Source organism: Colius striatus, chromosome 1, assembly GCF_028858725.1.
Source record: "Colius striatus isolate bColStr4 chromosome 1, bColStr4.1.hap1, whole genome shotgun sequence".
In the NCBI taxonomy this organism is placed as follows: Eukaryota; Metazoa; Chordata; class Aves; order Coliiformes; family Coliidae; genus Colius; species Colius striatus.
Genome location: NC_084759.1, coordinates 96,828,191 through 96,854,214, shown reverse-complemented (window position 1 = coordinate 96,854,214; position 26,024 = coordinate 96,828,191). Strand labels below are relative to the sequence as shown.

The following is a 26,024-nucleotide window of genomic DNA, read 5'->3' as shown; positions in this document are numbered from 1 at the left end:
CAAGTTATGTGAACATATCATACTGTTGTCAGTACCTAATATCTTTCAGGAAAAAAAAAGTCATTCCTCTTATTCTGCTTTTACATCTTCTGCCTGATCAATTCTTTTGACATCTCTAAGTGTTCATATTATGAAAAAGGAAGAATAACAGCTTTCTTATTTATATTTTCAATTTTGTTTCTCTTCACTTTACCTCCTAATTTCTACTGTATCTCCATTTTCAGATGTGCTGGTCAGAACCGCATGCCTTGTTTAAGATACCTATATACGTATTGGTAAATAATGATTTCTTTTTTATTCTTGATTCCTAATATTTTCTAACCTTCTGTTCATTCTTTTGACCCCCACTGAGTACAGAGCTGTTTCAAGAAGCCTATTCACTATGGGTCTGAATCTTTTTTCCTTAGTGATACACAGTAAGTTTAGAGCTCATTAGTGTGTATGGTTAATTAGGGTTGTTTCTCCCTATATGCATCACTGTGTTTTAATAACATTGAATTTAATCTGCCTATTTTGCCATCCAGCTGCTCAGTCTCCTTCTGCAGCTCTTCATAGTCAATTTTATCTTTTTAGTGCACTAAATTATTATCATAAGTAATCTTAATCCTATAGTTCTCTGTCTTTTCCAGATAATTTATGAATGTCTTGAGTACTGAGATGCCTTTCTCTCATCTGTGAAGAGACCCATGTTGCATCTTCCTTTAAGGTGAAGGCTAGTAATTTATTCCTGCCTTGTATTTCCCATGTCTTAACCTGATATCAATCCATAAGAGGAACTATTTCTTACAAAGAGTTTCGTTCCGGTAGGATAACAGAAAACCATTTTGGAAACCCAAGTATGGTTCCCTCACAGCCACATATTTGGCAACCCCTTTGAGGAACTCCTACGAGTTTTTTACTTCTCTCCTATGGTCACATTCCCCCTTCCTATTATATCGCTAAAGTTTCCTTTAATTCTTCCCCTGTTATAATAACAACAAATCTGATCTCTGGAGGTAGCAGAATTATCAAACTGCAGCTCCCCACGCCTTCCTGTAGCTCTTTTCAGAGGTTGTCATCACTTTCCTTTTCTCTGGTGCTTATGCAGTAGGAGACACATCCCAGTTAACTACTTCAAGAACTAATATTTGAGAGCCTTAAGACCTGAAAAAAAACTATCTTGTCCTCATAAATTGTTACTATTTGTTTTAGCTATTTATTCTACAACTCTTCTACTGATGCTACTGTTTAGCAATTTCTTAAGCCAAGTGTATGACTGGAAGCTGAAATAGACAACTACATTATTTCCTGTGGTGAAAATAGATGTAAAAAAAGTGACCTGTCTTTTCTGCTTTGGCTTTAACTTCCTTGTATATTTTTCTGACTTTTTTTTTTAATTTCCAGATTCCACATATGAAAAGTCTGAAAAAAAATCCCTAAAATTGTCTTCAGTGTTTTTGTTATTATGGATTTATATTTGACTAGCTAAAGTTAATGTTCCTATTTGCCTTGTTTGGGCATGGCTTCCCCTTCTGGAAGAATGCCTTTTTACTATCAACAGCTTGCTTTACTCTGCTGCTTGACCCCTAGAGCTTTTTCAGCAATCACTTCAGAATCATGTTCATAGGTTCTGATATACTGTTTTCATATACTCTCAAATCAGCTACAAGCATTTGGGCCCTTTAGACACTACCTATAGTTTTCTATATGTTTGATATGGGGGTTAAAATGCATTCTTGTCCTTATTTGGTCTGACCACCAGCCTGCAGGTCTTGCCAGCAGCCCACCATACTGAGAGGAGGAGAGAAAGCAGGGAGAACTGGCAGACACTGGAGAACCTGACAGTACCCTGTGGTTTTCTGACCCAAAGCCAGAGAAGAAACTGCTGATATTCTGTGGGTAATGTTTGTACAGACAAGCTTGTCCATCTGCATTCAGGGTCAAGAAATTGTGTTGCCAAGAGCTGGAGATGGAAAAATCTAGTCTGTCCTACCTGAGAGTGGGCCATCAAACAACAATGTCCCAAGAATAGCTGATGGCTACAGGTGTGGTGTGGTGCAGATTTTTGCACAAGAATATGTTGCATGCAAATCAATGCTAGGAAAGAGACAAACTATCTTGTACCATCATGGGGAAGGAGACCTAATCTAAAAAGCCAGACTGTGTGGTTTAGATGTGGAAGGAAGACATTGGTCAAGACTTTGCAAGTGATCCAGTGACTCCTGGCTGTGTGAATTTTGGATCCCTCTGCTCCCTCAGGGAAGAGGCAGCTCCTCTCTCATCTGTAAAGGGAGGCAACATCTTCACAGGACATCCCTTAGGCCTCCCACAGCTGGCAGGCTTCAGCACGGATGCAGTTTGACTGAAAGCCTGGTTACAGAGAGGCTGTAGTAATGTCAAAATTTGCTAAGGCTTCTAAAAAGAGTGCAGGACACTGACTGTTTCTTTGCACCTTTTCTTTTTTGAAACATTCAGTGATTATTAATGAAAAGAGCAAGTGGAATAATCCATAGAAGGTGATCTGACCATGCCTTGCTGTCCATCTGTACTCAGCTGAGGAATCACAATTCAGAACAAGCAGGACCTTCTGAGATGACCTCTGTATTTCTGATATAAAATCTTTACTGTATCAATGGGTAGAGACTGAGGAATCCTGCAATTTCTTCAGAGAGCAGAGTCATTGGATGTCTCCGTTTAGCTGTATTGATTGTCCTTGAACAACCAATGTCGCCATTGTGTCTTGGCCTGCCCCGTTCCAACTCCACTCCAACCACACCTCCAGTATCTCTTTGTCTCAGACTTAACCTTAATTCTAACCCTAATCATAACTCTAACCGTACCTTCTGGCTCAGGCTATGACTACGACTCTACATAACAAACATCCTTTCAGCACCGCTGTGACAAGGACATTCAACTTATTGTCTGATTATTAAGGTAAATGTTGATGGACACCAAGGAATACAAGCTACAATTCAAAGCTAACTGAAAAAGAACAGCACAAATTGACTGCTTATCCCTGAGTCTGCTTGAGAGAATCCAAATTGAGAATGGCTCCTGCATGAGTAGGGGGTGAGGAGGACCCAGAATGATGTTATGGAGGTCACAGAATCACAGAACAGTAGGGATTGGAAGGGACCTCTAGAGATCATCCAGTCCAACTCTCTGCTAAAGCAGGTTCACCTCAATCAGGTCACACAGGAACATACCCAGGCAAATTTGGAAAACCTCCAGAGAAGGAGACTCCTCACCTTCCCTGGGTAGCCTGTGCCAGGGCTCCCTTACTCTCCCCAGCACTGTTGGGCACTAGAGGTCTCTTATTTACTCTTTTTCAAGAGAAAACCATTTCATTTGTATTCTAAATACAGTGCCCACCACATTACACTTGCTTGCTACCTTATTGTTAGAAGTACATCATGTACCATAGATTAAAATATATGATCACGAATTAAAAGTCCTAGTTATTGAACATTGCTCTTTAGCACACAAACAGTGGCACAGGCTAACTAGCAGCAACAAAGCATGAAAAAATCTTTACATTTTCTTAAGAAAAAGAAAGATATAGGACAAAGCAGCTTTTTGTTATTTATTAGGCTTTTGGCAGGAGGAGTCTAAAATTCTGTTCCTTAGCTGGCAGCATGATGCTGAGCATTTGAGCCTGGATAGACTCTTTTAGGTACTTGAGTATGTAACTGCCTTTTTTAGTACATTGATTGCAAAAGAATAGTTGAAGAAGTTTTAGATAAAAGCACATATTTTGTCTTTTAAATATGAGTCCATTTAATTTTGTTCATGAAAGATCTGGAAGAGAAATACAAACTTGCAATAAGTCCTTGAGCATTTTGAGGTATACAGTTGCTATGACTTTTATGATGTTCTTGAAAATTTCCTTCTGCCCAGTAACACTTTGTTACAGCCTTTACCACAAGAGAGATTGTCAGTGGGAGGTTATCAGATGCTGGAAGTGCTACTGCTGGAAGATGTCATCTGCAGATATTGCTTACATTTCTTCCCTTTATCTATTTGTTTCCTCTTCTCTTCTCCCCGGGGGAAGATAGAAAATGGATTAAAATTGATTGAGCTAATGAGTTTTGGAAAAAGTGCTGAAATATACATTTTCCATAAAACTGCAAATGAAATGCAGGCTGGCTACAGTCTAAAAGAGGACTCTGAAGATAAAAATGCTTAGGTGCATTATTTTTCCTTACCATGGGAGAAAAATTTTGTATCTCATCTGTGGCATCTTTCCTTGTGAAATGTAAGAACTTCTTACAAACGTTAATAACTTAAGTAATGAAATTTTAATGGTCACTTCAGAATGACTTCATCTTTTCTAGAGGGAGCATTAGAGACACACAAAACCCATAACCTTTGCTCCCATGCAGGGAGCTTTTGGCAAACATAAGGCTGTGATCTAGGTCACTTGTCACCCAGAGCTACCATTCCTGGTTACCACTTCACATTTTCCATCGTTAAAGCTTGGACTGATTGACTGGGCATCTTTGATGAAAAACTCTTGAAGCCTAGTGCCTAGCAGCATTCCAGCCCAATTCAAGAGCTCAACCTTCATCCTTGGATGGGATTCCAAGACCCAGTCAAGCCATGATGCTCCAAGAACTTTGCTGAGCTCAAGAGATGGCAGTGAAAGCCACCTCTCTGCCTGCCAATGGTGAGTGCAGGACTGGCTGGTGCCATAAGCACAAGGTGTCAGTCTTTGCCTTCCCATCTTCACTGTTGCTCTTCTCTGATGCTGGCTGATTCGGAGACATGGTCAAAAGAACAGAGACGAATTGACTGACTGTTAAGGCATCTTGTCTCAGGCATAGTTGTATTACGATGGATGAGCATAGTCCAGGGCAGGGCAACCTGGAATAATTTTCAGCACTGGGCTACATTTACCCTCTGTCCCTATTTATTGGTCCACAAAAGGCTGATAAATTACACTTGTTTACTTTAGGAATGAAGAGTTATTATTAAATTGCTATATAATATATCCTTAATGTGTTATTTAAAAAGAAGGGCAGAGCTAAGCTTAGAATAAATGCAGGATAGAAGCATTTTTTCCATCCCATAAATATTTGTGTTTCTGTCTGCTTTTGCCCTTCTACATTCTGATGCCAGCTGAAGTTGAAAAAAGAAGAGCTCTGAGACTCAGCATCTAGTGAGCCTGGGGCTTGCCCGGAAGTCTGGTGGTACCATCTCAAGCCCTGGGAAGTGATCCCACAGGAAGTCCAATGCTGAAGGCACCTGGATGACTGCACATGCAGGTTTATGCCACCCATATGCCTCCCCAGTGCAGGGGCTCCAGACCACAGCCCATGCACAGATGGGCGCAGAGCCCTCAGAAATGATACCTAGCTGACTACATGGCAGCAGAGTTGGAAGTCAAGCAAGAGTCCCAGGCACTAGCCATCTTCCTACCTAGTAGCTGGGAGTGAGTTTAAATGTGAGCTTAAATCACATGTCCCTGGATGATGCTGAGCATTTCTCTCCCAGGCTACTGGTGACTTTGTGGTAAGGCTGCATCTTATTCTCTAGGCAGAAATGGCATGATGGACAAGGAAGCCCACCATGCAGCATTTAGAAGAAAAAAATCATAGAATCACAGAATGGTAGGGTTGGAAGGGACCTCTGAAGGTCATCTAGTCCAACTTCCCTGCTAAAGCAGGTTCACCTACATCAGGTCACACAGGAACGTGTCCCGGTGGGTTTGGAAAACCTCCAGAGAAGGAGAGTCCACACCCTCCCTGGGCACCCTGTGCCAGGGCTCCCTCACCTGAACAGTGAAATAGTTTTTTGCAAATTTAAGTGAAACTCTTTGTGTTCCAGCTTTTGTCCATTACCTTTTATCCTAGAAAAAACTGTTGCCCCATTCTCCTGAAATATACCTTTTAAATACTTGTGTTAATGAGGTCTCCCCTCAGTCTTCTTTAGACTGAACAACCCCAGATCCTGCAGCCTTTCCTCATATGAAAGATGTTCCAGTCCTCTGATTGTCTTGGTGGCCCTGTGCTGGACTCTCTCCAGCACTTCCCTGTCCCTCTTGAGCTAAGGAGCCCAGAACTGGACACAGGACTCCAGATGAGGCCTCACCAGGGCAGAGTAGAGGGGGAGGAGAACCTCCCTTGACTTGCTGGCCACACTCTTCTTGATGCATCTCAGGATGCTCCTGGCCTTCTTGGCCATGAGGGCACATTGCTGACTCATGGTTAGTTTATTATCAACCAGCACTCCCAGGTCTCTCTCTGCAGAGCTGCTTTCCAGCAGGTCAATCCCCAACCTGTCCTGGTGCATGGGGTTGTTCCTCCCCAAGTGCAGGACTTTGCACTTGTCCTTGTTGAACCTCATGAAGTCCCTCTCTTCCCAACTCTCAATGTGAGAACTTCAGAAGGAAGACCATTATAGAATATATATATTCATTTTATCTTCTCTTAAATTTACATGTGCTATAAATCTCTATCTGATACCACTGATGAAGGATGACTGATCAATTAGCTGAGGCTATGTCTTGAGATGCTGAGATTGTTTGCTATTTGTAGTTACTTAGAGCTCTAACTTTAGAAGCTTGTAATTTTGGCTCACTGGACTCATAACTGCATTATAAGTCTCTTCACGTTTTTCCAGTTAAATGAAATGACTATTATTTCCTCCTCCTCCTCCCTCCCCCACCCGACTGTTGTTGTTTAATTAACCATAATGTGCTGCTCTTCAGTGGGTGTTTGTTTATAGCTAGATAAATGTCAGTAATATGCTGTAGTATAAAGTCTTTTAACTGGGTATAGTCAGGTTCTTTTAACTGCTAATACTACTACATTTGTAAATAAGAAAAGCTGCCTTAAAAGCTATTTTTTCTGGTGACTTTTCTTAGTATTTTAATTATTATTTTTAAAGAAATGTGCAGTTCAAATTGGTAGTGAAACATTAATCCCAAACTGAAAGCATATGTGATGGGAAAGAAGATTATGTGAATTTCTTATAATATTTTATCAAGAAGAAATTCAAATCACATCTACATTTCTCAGCTTTTTATTTTCTGTCTTTTCCTTTCTTCTTAAGCCTCAGAGAAAACAGAGGCAAAATAAGCTCATGACCAGCAAAATACAAGGAACACTGATGCAGAGGGATCATTTTGTTTTCTGATACCTATGTTCAGTTCCTCCAAGGTATGTGTAATATCTTAAATTACAAAGAATTTACTTTGCCAGAAGCACTATTGGAACACTTTTAAAACTGGTTGCTAAATGCTTTGTAATCATTTCTCTAAAATCATCTTGATTTCAGTATCATTTCATACAAGAAATTCATGATTACACTTTGAATATTTGGAGTGAAATGGATAGTTGATACATTTTTAGTGTTTAAGATATTATAATATCTGCCCCTTCTTGGTCAGGAGGTTTGCAGTTTATTCCTCTCCCAAAGTTTTACAGACCTGGGACACAATTCCTGGGGGTACAGCTCAGTCCAGTGCCTAGAATAAAGATACTCCTCTTTAAAGGGAAAAAAAAAAAAAAGAGAAGAAATAACAATAATTTTCAAAAAAAGAGCCAGAGAGAGGAAGGTTGAAAACCTTGGCAAAGACTGAATGGGATTATAATGGTCTAGGACACTGTACTATGTTTTCCCCTACAGAAAATCAGTAGACTTTCCTTTTCAAGCTGCCCAAAGTGCTGCTGGCAGTCTTGTCCTATCACATATGCTAATCCTTCCTCCTGTGGGCCCCAAAGACTGTTCACAGAAAGGCTGAAAGCTGGGCTGAAAGTACACTCCTACCCTGAAGAGCACCTTCAGACACAGTGTGTTTGTCAGCATAAATCCAGAGCTCCATCAGTTTATGCATGATAACAGCAGCACATTTCTGCCCTGCTGGGAAGTTGGGATCAACCCTGTGGTGAGCACTGGATGTTCTGACAGGAACGTGGACCTGCAGAGGTGCTGGGATGGGGAGATCTCTGTCCGAGGAGGAACAGTGGGATGGGGGTGCACCTGAGAGCATGGTGAGGACAAAGCTGAAGCTGGAAACATCTCAGATCTTGCATTGTATTGACGGCATTGGTAGTTAGGACAAGTTATAGATGAAGCATCTCCAGGTACAGAGCTTTGCAATGTTATTTTTTTTCTCATCTTTTTTAAAAACCTGAATTTTCAAGGGTGAGTTTGTTCCTCTTTAGGAATGACAGCAATTGTTATACGTTTGCTTATAAGCCGGCAGTCTGTTCCACTGTTTTTCTTTTCCATCTGACTTGGCAGGACTGAAGGTCTGAGGAATATGGGCACCAAAATCAATTTGTCTGAACAAGACATCTCTAATTGTGCTGTAATGTTTACCCAGACTCATTCTCTGTCATAAAAACATGCTGAAGGCATTTCTACCTTGCTCAACTTCCACAGTGCAGCAACCAGTAGCCAACAAGATACTGCACAGTGCTTCAGGGCCAAGTTGCCTCAGAGCCGGCTCAGGGACGCTTTTGTTCTGTACTGATTTACTGAGACTAGACCAGATTCTGTCTTCCTAAACAACTGCTATATTTTGTGGATAAATTGTATCTTACTTAGGCATAGCACTATTCTACTAGCTCTAGAATAAATCTAAAAGATTTATTGCCTGCACTGTCTTACTTGAGACCCTATGCTGATATTGGGCATCTATATCTTTTTTTGGTGTAGAAGGCTGACAATCCTCAGAAGCCACAAGCACTCACTGCAAGGGAGAAATTCCTTCTCTTAAAAACCTAAAATTTAGGTGGGAGAAAGCCTGAAGAACAAAAAAAAACCCCAAATATCATTGCCATCAGATGTCACAGGAAGACTTGCCCAGTGTCACTCAGAAAACATGTGCTAGAGTTTGCTGTTGAAGACAAATCTATTGTGCTTTTCACAATATCAATTTGTTTTGTTGACATGGTGGCAATCTGCATGTCTTGAACCCAGAGAGGAAAAATTAACTTGTGATTTATGTTGTGACAGTATAGAGCTTATAAATACAAGCTACTACCTGTACATATGTTGATTTTTTACTGGTTTTGAAAAGTTCAGCATGTCTCATTACATTTACAATAGCTGCTGAGAAGGATCATGGACCTAAAACAGTGTGAAAGGAAGAAGTGCAAGGCATGTACATACACTGGTATATAATACACAAAGGTTTCCATTGGGAAATAAATTGATTTTTCTACCACTGGTTTCTATTGAAGGAAACTATCTTCAGCCAAGAAGAGTTGGTTTTCCTGCACCATCATTTTTGTTATTGCATGAAAAAGCTCGTTTGAGAGGAACAAAGTGTCAGCTCTAATTATTAAGATTTTTGTAGCACGACTATCAGGGCCAGCTCGCATGTGTCACTGATGCATCTTCATTCAATAACTCCCTCTGCAGAGGCAGGCTGCATTTTTTCACCAGCAAGTAAATAAACCCCACTGAATATCATGGCATGTAATCTTGCTGTGCTGCATTGTGGCAATGCTGATCCTTCCTGGACACGCTAGGTTTATGATGTGCACATGAGTTTCTGGAGTGGGAAATCCTGATGTACATCTATGCCCACCCTGAAATGAGTGGTGGTGGGTGGGAGGTGTGTTAGCAGCTGCCCAGTGCCAGTGCTAGCAGAGCCTTCCTGTTGCCGCTACTCCCCAAGGCTTGGGAGCTGCAGGTGTTGCTGGAAGCCTTGTCATCAGCATCAGCTCTGGGAGCTTTTCTTAATGACAGAATATTAATTTCCCTGAGTAACATATATTAGTATGAAATTTAATTTGTCACCTCTTTATGTGACTTTCCCAACCTCCCCAACTCTCGTGTCTCCATTGTGCTTTTTGATGTGCTTTCTCCCTCCCAGGCATAGATTCTTAAAATTTACATCAGATTCCAAAACTTGGTGAGCATATTAAAACTCATTTGTCCCCAGGATTTTAGAGTGACTCTTCTCAAGGCCAGATCTGGAGTTCACTACCAGTTTTGATATTTTGGGGAAGATTTTTCTTTTGTTAGTTACCAGCAGAGCAGGAGCTGGTAAAACTTTAGACCGTGTCATATACCATATGGGCAATTTCCTAGCAAAAAGAGTTCTGCACATTTTATGACACGAAACACTATTCCTATCCATGATATTGTTCACAAACATGAAGCACAAGGAAGATGAGGCAGAGGAGAGATGCTGAAAATGGATTAAAAATAGTTCAGGGAAATAAATAAACTTTCTGTAGTTCTGAGATCCCTGAAAAAATATCAAATCAAATGTAAAGGTTATCAGCTGGGATCCTTGTGTTTTTAAGAATACAGTTAATTAGAGCTTGCCCAGGCATGGATCCATCTAGTGTGAACCTGGACTCTGTCACCACAGGGAGAAGCACAAAAGCCACTGCTCTGCCTGTTGAAGTTGTGGAGTGAGCAGCAATGAAGGGGAGCTATTCTAGGGAAAGGTATGCTTTGAAGGTAAGCTAAAGCAGCAGGTGATAGCCCCTCTCCAAGGGCTTTGGGCTGTTCCGTAGCCTCCTGCAGGCAGAGTTTGTACTCAAGTCAGAGTCAGGAACATTGAAATTTTCCATTTCTTCAGCTGATGGTAAAATCCATCTTTTTGCATGGGTCTTTGAGATTGGACAAAGACATTTTACATTACCTTTGCCATGTAAAGCTTTACATTTCCTTTGCCTTTTTGTACGTATGAAGCAAAATATTTTGTGACCCTTTACAAAAGTCAGTACAGCTGCCTGTCTTAAATGACCTTAAAAATGAAACAAAAAATCATTTGGAAGGTGTCTAAATGTCTGTGCTTTCCACTTCCCTATCTCTACCAAAGTTAAAGAAATATGTATTTGAACCCAAAGTGAATTTGTGATGACCAGACTATGCAGAAAAGCATGGAGTGATCCATTAAAGGAGTTCAGACGGTAGGGTGAAGAGGGTCATATGAATAGTGTCAACACATATGTTTAAAGAGAGATACTACCTTCTAATATTTGAAGCAGAGCTTCAGCCAGAGTGACATAAACAAAGCTGTCTTTTCACAGGATTTTTGTATCCATAAACAGGAGACATCCCCCGAAATGGTGAAGTGTTCTCTCGAATACTGTTCAATTTTAACATAAAGGATTCCCTGATAATATCTGGGAGAAGAGTTAGTGTTTTCTGACTATCATGAGCTAAGAGCATTAGCCAGGTGGAGCTGCCTCTAAAGGAACTTTATTCTTTTGTCTTACCAGAAACTATTGAATTTCATAGTTAGTTAGTTTGGTTTTTAAATACAGGCTTAGATTTTTTTTTTCTCCTGTTTTATACATTCTCTTGTCTTTCCCTTCACCTCTGTCATACTTTTCAAATTCAGCAAGATGAGTGATGCCTACACTTTCTTTCCAATTTTTAGAAAAGTTCTTTTTCTCTCTCACCTCTTTTTTACCTGTACCTCTTAAAATCTTCTCCATTCTTCTTCTTCAAGAGGGAAGGAAGGAAGGAAGGAAGGAAGGAAGGAAGGAAGGAAGGAAGGAAGGAAGGAAGGAAGGAAGGAAGGTTGGTTTAAAATTGATATTTATTTGAATTTTTTTTCTTTTACTATTTTTTTTTTAAGAATTGGAAAAATGTTTAGTAAAAAAGACTGGTTTTAAGAGCTAAGCTAATACTGCTACAATAGTAGGAAATTAAAGAGAAGCATATTCTTGTTTAGAGCCACATACGTGCATAACGACCGTGTGTCTCGTGTATGACTCATTGTCATGTTCCAGCATAGATCGTGGGCATTAGGGGATAGTACTTTAACTCACCTTTCTTCTAGGGGCTGTTCTTGTATTCATAGGTGAAATAACTGTTATATTACATAAAGCACACATGGAATTTCTCCCTGAAACTAGCTAGTCTGCTCAAATGTCAATAGTCCTTGCTAGTCTCTTGCTGCTGCAGAGCCTACCCCAGCAGGCAAGAGCCTCACACCATCCCTGCCATGGAGCAAAGCCTCCCATGCTGGTGTGACTGCAGCACAGGGCACATATCCTCACACTGCATGCACACAAGCATGCATGCATTCTGCCATCACTCATCTTCCTATTTGGCAGAGGAAGCAGATTTATATGTCAGGAGTATCACTGCAAGAATCTTCATTCTGCTTTTGTGTGTACAGTCTGTCTTCTTGAATGGGTACTTTATAATGTTAAGCAAGGAGGCCTGCTAACTGGTATGATGCTCTTAGGAGGGATTCATGTGCTTCATCACTCTTGAAGATAAGAGTACTGCTTAGTGTTAATAACAGTGACAAACTTTGTTTTTCAGATTTGTGCTGCTTGTCTAAGAAGCATCAATCTAAACTAGAAGACCTCATTGATAGACACAGTATAACCAGGCTTGTTTGTATGATACAAAACCTATGCAACACAGACTTTAGCATGTATCTATTATCTTTGGGTGTGTTAGTTAGGCTTTTGGCCTTGTTATTTGAATCCGTTGTTATATCTGTTATGATATCTGTTGTTGTCTCGACTCTCCAAGCCCTATATTGGACACCAGAAAAGACTGTTGTGGTTTAACCCCAGCCAGCAACTAAGCATCACATAACTGCTTTCTCAGTGTTCCTCCCTCCCAGTGGGACAGGGAGAAGACTTGGAAAAATAAGAGAAACTCATGGGCTGAGTGTAATAATGAAACTAAGCAATTAGCATAATATTATTGTGGTAACTATCATTGTAGTAAAAATTAATATAATAAAAAGATAAATAAAACATAAGAACAGATAATTGATGCCCAATGCAATTTCTCACCACCTGCTGACCAATAGCTGAGCAACAATAGGCCCCTCCTGGACAACTCCTTCCAGTTTATATACTGGGAATGAAATTCTATGGTGTGGGATATCTCTTTGGCAGGTTCAGGTCAGCTGTCCTGGTCAAACTGCCCTCCCAGCTTATTGTGCACCACCTCACTGAGCATGGGCAGAGCATGGGAACCTGAAAAATCCTCAGCTTAGGATAAGTGCTTCTCACCAACAACTGAAACATCAGTGTGTTTTCAATGTTATTCTCAGACTAAATCCAAAATACAGCACTGTATCAACTACTAGGAAGAAAAATAAATCTTTCCCAACAAAAAACAGGAGAGGACAAATCAAATGAGTTTGGTAATTCCTATGAGATTTTGCCTTTCTTAACTTTGTTTCTTGGCTCTGCTACAGATGTCTTATATGACCTTGATCAAATTGTTTAACACCTCTGAAATGGGTTACTCTGTGTAAATTAGTGGTAATAGATTTCTCTCTGCTTTCACTTACAGTTTCTATTTTAAGTGGATGGGAAGTATCACCTGCTTACTTTAGTTCTATATTTTACTCATGAGGAGTGCTTAGCATAATGTGACCTGACTTCAGCTGAAGCCTTTGGTAGTATGTTGAGACTACAGTTATTAAGATTCGGGACTGGGCACTTCAGTTTAAATGGTGTAGTAAATGATAAGAACTTGAAAACCTGATATGATTGACAACTGCATTTTAATTATCTTTTAGAAAGTTTTGTTGTTTTTTTTTTTAATGTGTACCTATATTTATACAAAGTTGAAACTTCATGGTTCCAACTAAGCTGGAGCAGTCTGCAGGTTCAAAGCACCGTATTTCTAAGAGGTTGTTATCAATCAAGGTCTTTCTAATCTAGCCAAAACAAGCCAGAAAATCTGAGGAGGAATCTCTCTTTCATGAAATTTCTAGACCAGTTTTTCAGCCTCTGAGAGTTTAGGGGAAACTGCAAGCTTATCTGTAATTATTGCCTCTGACAATTTTAGGCAACTGTAGAAATCCACAGTCCCTCATTGGCTATTTTAGGATCCTTCTTGGGTCATTTGTTGAGTTGCAAAGTCAAATTTTGTCTCATCTGTTTATATTTGAGGGAAAAAAAACTTCTTTGAAATCTCCACTTTTGTTTCTGAGTGATAGCATTGCAGACTTGTTTGATTTCCTCAATTACTCTATAGTGGAGATGTCAATGATCAATTTGGTACCTGGAGTTAGAGATGGTATGGGCAGGATTTGAGTAAAGGTGAAGAAGCTTTGGCTTTTAACAGTTCAAAATCTATCTGGACTTGAAACTGCAACATGTTTTGCAATCAAAATTAAGGGTGAAGTATCTTCTTTGGGAAAGTGGAAATAGTTGTCTCCATATATTACTTTATATAAGGAGATTGAGATTGGCATTATCTTCCTGTGGTCCCATAACTGGATCTTCCTTGGTTTATGAAATTACATTTCTGACCCAGACACCCTGTTTCTTCTCTTTCATCTGCTATTTATCTAATCAACAGCAACAAAAAAGTTACAATTTCTCTCTTGTTCTTATATCCTAAGGAAAACCCTTGGGAAATCACTGATGTTCCTACTTCTCCCATGGAAAGGGACAACCCTGAGACATTCCTCTTTGATTGGAGGAATTAAAGATCAACATCTATTAGGACCATGTGGATATCTGCAGCTTTGCTTTGGTGCAGAGGAATTCTGTGATGCCTCAAGACTCCTTCCAGTTCAATTTTCTGACCTCCCTGTATAACATTGCAATATGTCTAGAAAGAGCAGAAAATATCCTCTGAGTATATACATCTCATTATCGTGCTCTTTTTTCAATAACACTGGAAATGTCAGATTTGAAGGGAAAATCCCCCTGCAACCTTTAACTACCATGTTGCTGTCGATATATTAATCTTCCATATTTTTTAAAAGATCACAACAAATCAAAAACCAACAGACTAAAAGCAGGTGTATAGCAATCACGTAAGGAATCTTTGACAAATGTTTCACCAAGGGTATGAATTTGAGCTCTTACACAGCACAGAGAGAAACAGGTCTTAGTGTGCAGAAATGGTTCACAGATAGGAAAAGTATATTTCTACCTGGGATCACCTGGAAGTGCATGGAATCATTAAAGTAGGAATAACAGACTTGAGTCATTAAGCATAAAGCCAAACATGCATAATAATAAATATATACAGATTCTTGTATCATACAAAACAAAAGTTTCTCTCCTTTCCACCAGTGCTATATATTACAAAAGTTATTCAGATGGTATAGCTGGGAGTCAGTCTGCCAGGCTCTTCAGAATAAATTGTCCCCATCTGCTTTTTTAATCTCAAAGACTAAAGCTAACCTCAGAAACCCTAATGTCTCTTTTTCTAGTTTCAAATGAAAAACAATATTTGACATTAGCTGTCATGGTGAGCTGCTTCCTACAGAGGCAATGGATTTCTAAAATAAATGTAGAAGTCCAGTCATTTATTTAAAAAAGAACTCAACAAACAACACGCTGGGTATGTTGAATAAACATTGATCATCTGTTACCATTACGAATGACACATCTTGCTGCTGCTTTGGCTCTAGATCAGCATCATCATTTATTAACATTTTGAAATAGCACTGCAGCATGGATGATGCTGAAATCTGTACCTGAAAAATACACCAAAATGTGTAGAGAACTCCAGAGGTGAGGAAAGCAGAAAGGTTGCATAGCTATCAGACAAGAATTACACCGTAAAGTCAGTGTCTCATTTTCCTCACTTGATATGCATTTTATATAAATCAAAGGTCAGGTATTAAGTCTACGTTAAATCATCAAATAGCTCTTTTCAAAATGTCAGCAATTCGTTGCACAAATAGCCTGCCAAATAATAGTTAATCAATTGTAAATGGCATGCAGATTCTTATATAAACTTTGGGCAATTTGTTAACCTCAGCTAAATGTAGATAATATTTCTCATGGAAAGTCACTTCACACACTTGCCTTGGCTGATTTAGACTGAGCAAGGTTCTAATATAAAGAATTTGAGAAATGTGGATTATACTGAAAAGTAATATTTGATCTTATTATCATGACTGTACTCTTCATAGCTTTAGCCAACAGTTCCTTGCTGTATGAAATCAGCCTCTTTGCAGATCCATGTCACTGGTTTAGAGAATACATTGAGTCAGACTTTGAAAAATGAAACATTTGTATAATTACCATAACCCTAGGGTTTTCCCCAGATTTTGTAGGATGGAGAATGGCAAGTACAGAGATGTGTGGGTTCTCTGGTTCAGGCAAAATACAGCCCTTGAGTTTTTATAGAGACTAACTCTCATCTCATTTGCACTGCAATTTGGGATTTTGTGAACTGCTTCCCTTCTTCCCCTTCTCATTCTGACATGTCAGCTCTCTTCTCCTTTGTTTTTGCACCACATGGGCTTTGTCTAGGTTGCTTCCATTTCATTCAGAGTCAATTTTCTTCATAGCCCATTCCCCTCACATACAGATGTAGGAGTTTGTCTTGCCACTCAGCCCCTCCCCTCCTTCATTTTCTCTCCTATTATTTCTCCTGTTGAAGCCATAACTCACTTGCCCACTTCTTAGAAGTCTTTGGCTTTTCCTGTAGATCCTCCTTCAGGACTGGTTTTTTTTTTTGTATTTTCCCTCTTTCCCTGCATCGTTTTTGCAGTCTAGGTTACGTCTCTTCCACTACCAAGTCTCCCAGACCAGCCCCACTAGAGGGGGCTTCATGGAGGTCTCTAGAGCTCCTGTCCCCAGTCATACCATCCAGCAGATACTTTCACTATGGCATTTGCTGCAGAGGTAGACCACTGGGGACATGTTTTTCCAGCTTTTTTTTTTTTTTTCAAGTAGATATGCTGCTTAATAGCTGCATCTAGAAATTAATATATTCCTCCTATTGAATGTCTTATTTAGCACTATGTCTCACTAAAATCAATAGAAGAAGTACAGAACAAAAGGACATACATTTACTGAATTCAGTTCAGCCCTTAGATAAGTGTCAGATAGGTCATGCTAGTTCAGAATTTATTTAAAACAATTTTATTTGGATAATACCAGCTGCCACTGTGTGCTGCTGTCAGGAGTTGTCTTCTAGATCACTTTTCTTTATAAGTGAGCAAGTCTTGACCCTTAATACATGAGTGTGCTAGCTCTGTGCAGGTTAGTGGAGATGTGGATATCTTGCATGTTAAGAGCAGATATTGGAAATGATAATTTAGCAATCAACAGCTGGACAAGTTTGCTGCCTTTAATTAAACAGTCAGATAAATCTTTATATCTGATTTTCTATCACGGGACTATCCAAGAGCCTTCTAAATAGATTGCAGTTATAGAACTCCAGATATGTGTTGAAAAGAGTAGATAACTTAGATATCTAGTGGATAGAAAGGATCACCTTGCAGGGTTCAGTCTCTGGCTGGGATAACATTTCTGTATGAAGAGAGGTAGGTAATAATTTGGGAAATGTAGAGACAATAACAGCATGCTGGAAAAGCTTTTCTCATGCCTCAGAGTATCCCCTAGAGATACATACTGATTTAATCATTACAGAATGATTATTTAATCTATCATGAACCTGGGTTTTATTTTTTTAAAGATAAGTGGGAAGCTGGGGAAGCAGAAAACAAGTGTGTCTGTGAAAAAAAGCTATCATTTCTGGGGACTTCATGTGGTAACATCCTTTAGATGACAGAAGTATTTGTCAGACACAGGAAACTTGGTCCTCATGTTTTCTCTTTCCTCTCAAAAGAAGCAGAACCACATCATTTTGTTGTTCTGGTGGAGGTACAGGTTCATGGACATCCACAACATTTGTTAGAAATAAATGGTGTTTTACTCAAAAGTTCAGAGTGTGAAACCCTCTGGAAGGATTTGCAGGATGCAGACATTCTGCCCATCCCTCTGTCCTGGCCTGTGGGGGATTGATACTCAGCCTCTGCCTACTGAGCAGGCCATTAATCTGATGTGCAATCTGATTGAATGAAGGAAGGTAAATCCCTGTTGGATAACAAAATGCTAGATTAGCATTTAGGAAACCTTGTGATTAGGGAGATGAACTGCTAAAGACATCATTCTTTCAGCCTCCATTTTCATTTAGAGCTAGTAGTCCGTGAAAAACTACTGCACTAGCAATTAGCAAACTGTAAACGTGCTGACCCGAAGAAGGGTGATTGAAGCTTAAGATAACTTTGGTGTCAGTATTTCTTGCCATTTGCTTGTTAGGCAAACTGTTTTTCTTTCTCTGGATATTTAAGTCTTTATCTTCTCAAAAGACTTTGTTTTCTTTGAAGAAAAGGGGATTTTCTGCTGGCTACAAAAAAAAAGAGCAAAACTCTCTCTCTTTGGTTTTATCATTTTATTAGGTATGAGACAAAAGCTTTTAAGGAACGATGTAGTTGTAAAGATCAAAGGGTTCCCCACAATTTTCTGAGCTGACTGCTGGAAATCTACCACTGGATGTTAAAGGTTACAGTAGTCTCCTCTCGTGGCACTTGCAAAAGCTATAATTTCTGAAATAATTGTTGAAATATGATACATGCAAAATTATCTGGCTAGTTCAATTCAGTATAGACATTTCTGCTTTGGGATGACAAGCAGAAGGTTTAGAAAACATAGTATAAATATTTTTGGAAATATTTCTGCATCTCTTTCCAAGTGCCAGGTGAGAGTTCAGCACTCTACCTCGTTAAGCACATGTGCATAAAACCTGAAAATGTGATCACTACTAAATGAAATGGAAATATTATTATTTTATAGAAAATTGAACTAAAAGCTTTTAGGGATACTTGTGTTTGTACCAAGTTCCTTTACTTTTTTTTCTACAGAATAAAGATTGTACAAAAATGAAACCAGGGAATGTAAAATAGAAAAAAAGACTTCTTAGAGGATGTATTAGGGATACATTTAACAGGCAGCATTAGATGTGATTTCTGACATTTCTCTCTTTCCAGAGACACAATAGTTAAGTAATTAGAATTAATTTAAACCACACTCAGAGGTGTTATTTTGGGGTAAAAAAAACCCCACAACAACCTTCATTTAAACAACTCCTCTTGAATATTCTACTAGGACCTAACTATATCTTTGGGCTTCTAAATTCTTTAAACAGCACAGCTCACACTCAAAATAACAGAGATTTTTTGATAGATAGCCCTCTATGGCTCAGTCCCACTGAGACCAAGACATCTTTTCCTGTATACAGTCAAGGAGAGTTAAGGGTTCATGTGGTATGACTAAAGCACTCTGGACATCACTCAGAGCAATTTCTCTGCTCAGTATTTTCAGCAACATAGTGCTGTGTGCATGAATAAAAGCCTGTGGGGAGAAGCTTCAACTCTGTCTGTGGATAATTCATTAAAATTTTTCCACTGTTGCTGCTTGGGAACTAAGGAGCTCAAAACCAGATTGCCAGAACAAAGCTTATCAAGTCTTTGTCATCTTCTTAGCCATCCTGCAACAAACAGGAACAAGTTTCTCTGTACCTGGTTTTTCTCCCTCTAGTTGCGCTAGTTTGAACCGTTAAAACATCATCCACGGTGTTCTCATTTGGGCCTTTCTCACAGGGTTTTGAGATAAGAATATTTTATCACTGTTGTCATTTCCAGGAAGAGAAGTTAGGAGGTCTGTGATGGAAATATATATTTGTTCTTAGGATATCCTTAGAAATCACTTGAAAACATCTTAACATCTTTGCAACAGGGTTGTTTTTTCCTTACAGTTTTCAGAAACTATGGATTAGTTTTGCTTCAGGAATGAGCTTTTCAGAAGAAAACCAAGCAGTAGCAACTTTGCCTGTTATTACTTTGTAGAAAACCCAATTCTGGGGCAGAAAAAAAAAAATTCTAGTCCTCTTACAATGTCTCTTTAACTATATATTGATACCAGTTGTGGGCAGAACCCAAAGCAGATTAAATGGATCAACTGCTTTTAGCAGGGGCATTGGACTAGATGATCTTTAGAGGTCTCTTCCAACCCCTACCATTCTGTGAACTGATGAGTAATCGGGCTATCTGAGACAATTACTGCTCTGAATGATGACTCACCAGAGTGGAGCTCATTTATAAGGTGAGGATAGTGCAGACCCAGTAACCTTCTAAGTGTTCCTTGCCCTATCTCTCTGCAAAGCTTAGTAGCACCCAAGCTTTTAGCACTTTACTCATCCCTGTAATTCTCCTTTCAGTTTTCAAGGGGAGGAGTCCTCCCTGCTCTAAGTGTCCTGGTGCTATTAACATAATCCGCATTTCTGTAACATGCTAAAATGCACCTGTGAATGGAGGTGCTACAGATGCAGGACTATCACAGCACCCTTTCCCCACGTGTTTGGCTGTCCAGGTGCTTTGTACCCTGCGGTTTCTGGCACACTGCATTGCTCTAAAATATGGGAAACTGCCCCAGTCAGACCTATCCTTGTGTGTCTCTATTGAATTTTGTCCCCCATCCATCAGCTCAAGTTGTGCTCCAAGGATAAACAAGTCTGTATAGATAGAGGAACAGCTGCCCTATTCTGGCAGGGAGGCGAAACAAGGAGCAAGACCAGTGGTACTTCCCTCATGCTCTTGAGCTCAGCTCTTCCCCAGAATCCCTGGGACAGGCAGCACTGGAACCTTTCCCAAGAATGACGCCCACTTCTTGATGATCTGCTCAATAGGACACCCTATGGGGTACAACATGCATCTCTAGCAACACAAGGCCCTGGAAGATTTGTCTTTTGATGGTAGTGGAGACATTCTCTGCACTGAGGTAGGACAGCTGTAGACTTAGGGAGTCCTTATGGGCAAGACTAACCTCTTCCTCAGTCCTAAGAAGGAAGGAGTTTGGCGTTTGCCTGGGGAAGGAAAAGTGGATTGCAGACATACAGTTTTACCCAAGTCCAAATGGCTCAGCAATCCAGAGTGGGAGGAAAGAGCTTGGCAGCTTGGCTATGTATGCTTGAGGTGAACATGTTTCCTCCTCTGAGGATTCAGGATGGGGGAACTGCAAAGGGCACCAGCAATCACTTTCCACCTACAGTTTGTATAAAGCCTGTATTCTGGTTGCATTTCCCTAAACTGAGTAAGAATTTTGGGCGCTATCCTTTTGGAGGGCCTCCGTACTAAGCTTATGCTAAGGGAAGGAGAGCTCTAGGATTCATGGGAGTCCTGCTCCTTGAAAATATATCCAAGCTTTCCTTTGCTTTTGAAAGCTTTGGCTAAAGATCTGTACTATGTTTTGCAAGAGAGATCTGTCTGAAGCAAAAACCCTAGTAGCTTCCAAACAGCACCTTATCCACAACTACTGAGGGGCTGAAAACAGTGGGGGCTGCTACACATTTTTATACATTTCAGAGCATGTGAGTGCAGTGTTATCTGGTTCAGGTGTTTCTGTAATTGTAATTCATTAAGACAATCACAATGCTGGGTGGCTGGCACCTGTGTGCTCCTCCTGGGCTGGTGTCAGTGTTATCAACTGTGATAGGAAACGTAGGGCCCTACTGGTGGGTTCCAGATTTTTTCCTCCTTTTGCAAGGTATTTGTTGGTCTCTGCAGCACTGAAGGTACTGTTGTGAGCAGCCTTTAAAAAACCCAGGGGCATGATTAGTGTGATGAGTTTTATCTATCCCCCTTGAACAGGATTGTCCACCCGCTCCTGGTAGTCCACAGCTGCCCCAAGGACCTGCACAGCCACAGATTAGGATGACAGATCCTCTCTTACCCATTCCTCCTTCTCCGAGAGGCAAGGGAAGGACTAAGGATATTTAGTCCTTACTGAGGTTATCCGTGGTTTTCTTGTTATTCAGAGTCAGGCTGGAAATCTGACCTCCCTCCAGACCTCAGCTTGTGGGAGGCTAGTCTGTGCCACCAGCTCTGAGCCTGCACATGGGTTTGGGCCATACACACATACCATTGTTGCCTGAGTGTGAGCCCCATCTCTAGGGACGTACAACTGCTACCAAAATCTAGAAATGCAAGGGACAGCTTCATATCTTAACATTGACAGCTGTATAATGTTTGTGCTAATGATAACGGAGTTAGGATTTGGGGGAGGTGACAAGAGGCAAACAGGTGTGTGGCTCCAATCAGAATTAATCATCAGAGAAAAACATATTCATCTTTATCAATCGATGGGGCTAAAATAAAAATACGATCATTTGACAGCTGTAAGTGATGTATCTCTAAGCCGTAGCTGCTCTCATCACTGAGAAATCCTGACTCCTGCAGGCTTGATAGATAGTAATTAAGGGACAAGCTCAACAGTCAATAAATGCCCCACAGGATTACGGGTGCACAGTAAACCTACAAGATGCAGTCTTCTGACAAAGACCTCAAAAGCTGATCTTCGTTTGTTCTGCAGTAGCTTATCAATCATGTTATTGGGTTAGGCCCTGAGCACACGGCTTAAACCGTTGCTTATGTATTTCCAATATTCCTTCTTTTCAACTGAGCCTGTCTTCCCACTTTCTCAAGGAAGCTGAAGGATGTTGAATAATTTTTACTAAGCCTGCAGGCTGGTGATATATGGAAAAATTGCCTGACATTAAAATAAGGCCATTTCTGGAATGGAACATGTTAAAGCCGTTCAAAAGCAACTGTCAACATTGAATTTCTCTTTTACAAACAATGAGCATGCGTGTCTGCTGCTGCCAAAACAGAGATCTAATGAGGACACTGGCCTTTCTAATGGGTAATCTCCATTAAGCTTCTCTGCTGTTGCATGCTGCCATGCAGGTAAAAAGGCAGGAAAATAGTATTTGTTGGGATATAATGAGAAGGTCACAATAATCATATCTGCTACTATGTCAACATGTAAGACTGTCCTGTGCTTGTCTCTCCTTCCTCAGGACAAAGTAGCTTTCTTAATCATGGAGTGAATTTACTAGTAACATCTGAAGCTAAGGGAAGTGTTTCTAGTGACACAGCTCGGTTTGGAGGAGGGAAGGTGTTTTAGAAAAGGATTCGGTTTTGTTTTAAATGCATCCACATACAGAAAATATGAAGAGTAGCATGGCTGTGAGTGAAGCAGGCACAAGGGACTGTATGTGCACAGATGTGTGGAGCTGGGACCTATCTGAGCAGCACACGAGCAGCCTAGCCAGCAACCTAAACGTATTTGGAGAATGGTATGAAGGATCACAGCTCTGATTTAGGACAGCACTTGCCTGAATCTTTAAATACCAGTGAGATTTAAACGCATCCTTAAGTGCTTTCTTTAGCCACAATTTTAGCTAGCTGAAACATAAAACATTTTTTTTTTATAAAGGAAGGAGACACAGTGGTCTTAAGCTCCCTGCAGGTGTGTAGGTGCTCCAAGCTGTGCTCATGGACAAATGCCAGGAGGGCATGGAGACACCCTGACAGTCCAGGAAATGGTCCATAGGGGACAGCAGGTCATCACTGGCCTGAGGCAGGAGCAAGCACTGGGAGTAAGTGTCCTTTGAACTCCTTCACAGTCTCATTTTAATCCTTTCCATGGTTTCTCAAAAGGAGGTCATTTAACTTGAGTGTCACAGTCCACTGTACTGCTGATTTTATGGTGCTGTACTGCTGATTTTATGAATATATATATATATGCACACACATATATGCATTGTCCTCAATTCAGCTGGGATAGTTACCTTTCTTCCTGGTAGCTGGTACATGATTGTGTTTTGGATTGTGTGGAAAACAGTGTTGATAACACAGGCTTGGTTTGGTTATTGCTGAGCTGGGCTTGCATAGCATCAAGGCTTTTTCTGCCTCTCGTCCTACCCTGCCAGTGAATGGACTGGGGGTGCACAATAAGCTGGGAAGGAGCACAGCTAGGACATCTAATCTAAACTGACCAAAGCGATATCCCACACTATAGAACGTCATTCCCAGTGTATAAGCTCAGGGCAGCTAGCAGAGAGAGCCAGATTGTTGCTTGGGCATTAGTCAGTATGGATGGTGAGCAATTGCATTGTGCATCACTTGGGGCTGTTTCATTTTGTTTGTTAGTTTTTTCCCCATGGTTTTTTTTTAATGTTTATTTTCATTACTATTATTATGATGATAATATACGCTTGTGATTATTATTTTGTATTTCATATTAGTTATTATACCCCTCTTAAACCATGAGTTTTACTATTTTTCTCCTAATTCTCCTCTCCATCCCACTGTGGGAGGAGTAGTGAGTGATGACTGTGTGATGCTTAGTTACCAGCTGGGGTTAAACCACAGCAGTATATAAGTATATACATCTAGTGGCTGACAAAAAAAATGTTGCTGGGGGAGGGATGGGCAGGGCAGACAGACAGGGTAGCCTGCCTGTGGATGACAAAATGTCAAGGGAGACAGCAGAGCAATAAGTCTGGCTAGTAGTCTATGGATGCTTGGAGTTTTTAGGGGAATTACATGTGTTATAGGGTAGCTCGAACCTCCAGTTTCCTCAGCGAAGCCACACATCACGATGTGCTGCTTCATAAAATCATGGCAGGTTAGTCAGCCCCTTTGCAGTAAGTATAGTTTGTTAAGTTGCCATATGAGTTTAACACAGAAACTTCTTGACGTGCGGTGATTTTTTCAAGCTACTGAAAAAGAAAAGGAAAGAAAAAAGAAAAGCTAAATATGCTTTGTTTATTATTTCCCCAGAAAGTCTTTATTTATTATTTCTTTCCAGACAGCAAAGAGAGCTAATTTTTTTCCTCTGCGCCTTTTTATAAGTGGTAGACCACTGGTACCGACTGGAAAGTTGAAATGTAAAAAGTAACAGAAAAAAAGTGCTATCTCTTATTTTCACGAAAGCCTCAGTAGCTTGTAAAAAAAAAAAAAAAAGTACTTGGAATTCCTTAAGCTCAAGGTCCAAGCCACAGAAAAGTGTTCTTTAAAAAAAACCCAAGGCTTGATCATAAATCTTTTATCACTTTGAACTTACTCATTTAAAAATATCTTAGCTAAAGGCTGTGGATAACAGAACAATAGAATTACAGAGACTGAAAAATGATAACCTGCTTTTCAGTCCTGGTATTAGAATGGTGCTGATGGTCTGAATAGACTGTTTGTAACCTGATGATGACACATATAAATGAAATTACCTTTGAAAGTATGAAAGCACCTTATTATAAGATCCTCTATGAGCTCTCATGGCCAGGGGCTGCTTTTCTTAATTACTGCTTATCAGCCCAACACGTCATTGAAGTATATAGCAGGCTAAACTTCCCAAAAGCAATCACTGATGTTACAGCTTCCTACTGTAATCACTTTAATGGATACCCTTGTCTTTCCTTTTCCAGAGGCTGAGGTTTTGAGACTCCTGAGAGAAACTCCTGGAGGACAGACACAGTCCAAAAGAAATGCTGGAAAACAACAATAATTCCTACCTTCAAAGGAATAAAAAGAAGAATACAGGGAGTTTTTGGCTGACTAGCTTAACTTCAGCTGCCTGGCAAACACGTGCATGAAATAACTATTTTTAAGTATATGGTAGTCAATAAGTGTGGTATTTTAGCCCTGATTGGGTGCCAGGTGCCCACCAAGTTGTAATATCACTCCTCTTCCTAAACTGGAGAGGGGAAGAGAGAAATATAACAAGAGGTTTGTGAGTTGAAATAAGAACGGGGAGATGGCTCATCAATTAACATCATGGGCAAAACAGACTCAACAGGGGGAGAAAAGAGTTTGATTTATTAATAAACCATAAGAACAGAGAGATGAGAAATAAAATTGAATCTTAAAACACCTCTCCCCACCCCTCCCTCTTACCATGACTCTCCTTCCTTCCCCCCCAGCAGCACAGGTGATGAGGGATGAGGGTTACAGTCAGTTCATTACAGGTGGACTTTGTCGCTGCTTCTTCTCAGGGAGAGGCCTCCTCACACTTCCCACTGCTACACTGTGGGGTCCCTCCCACGGGAGTCAGTCTCTCATGAACTTCTCCAGTGTGGGTCCTTCCCATGGGCTACAGCTCCTCATGAACTGCTCTGGCATGGGGCCTCCCACGGGGGCAGCTCCTCACACTCTGCCCCAATGTGGGTCACCCATTGGGAGAACAGTCCTTCAGGTCCAGCCTTGAGTCCCTCACAGTATCACAAGTCCTGACAACAAACCTGCTCTGGCGTGGGCCCCTCTCTCCCTACAGGCTTCCAGGTCCTGCCAGAAACTTGCTTCAACATGGGCTTCCCACGGAGTCACAGCCTCCTTCAGGTATCCACCTGTACCGGCGTGGGGTCCTCCACGGGTTGTGAGTGGACCTCTGCACCTAGTGGTCCTCCATGGACTGCAGGGGGACAGCTGCCTTACTGTGGTGTTCACCACAGGTCACAGGGGAATCTTTCTTCCAGGGCCTAAGCACCCTCCTCCCCCT

At 40.5% G+C, this 26,024-nt stretch overlaps 1 long non-coding RNA gene across 1 annotated transcript; it reads left to right on the top strand.

Annotated features, from left to right (window-relative positions):
• The first annotated feature begins 1,764 nt into the window (after positions 1-1,764).
• On the top strand, positions 1,765-25,546 carry LOC133624683 (uncharacterized). Its single transcript, XR_009818044.1, has 3 exons — positions 1,765-2,913; positions 7,033-7,139; positions 24,955-25,546. It is a non-coding gene; the product is annotated as an uncharacterized LOC133624683 (long non-coding RNA).
• The last annotated feature ends 478 nt before the right edge of the window (positions 25,547-26,024 follow it).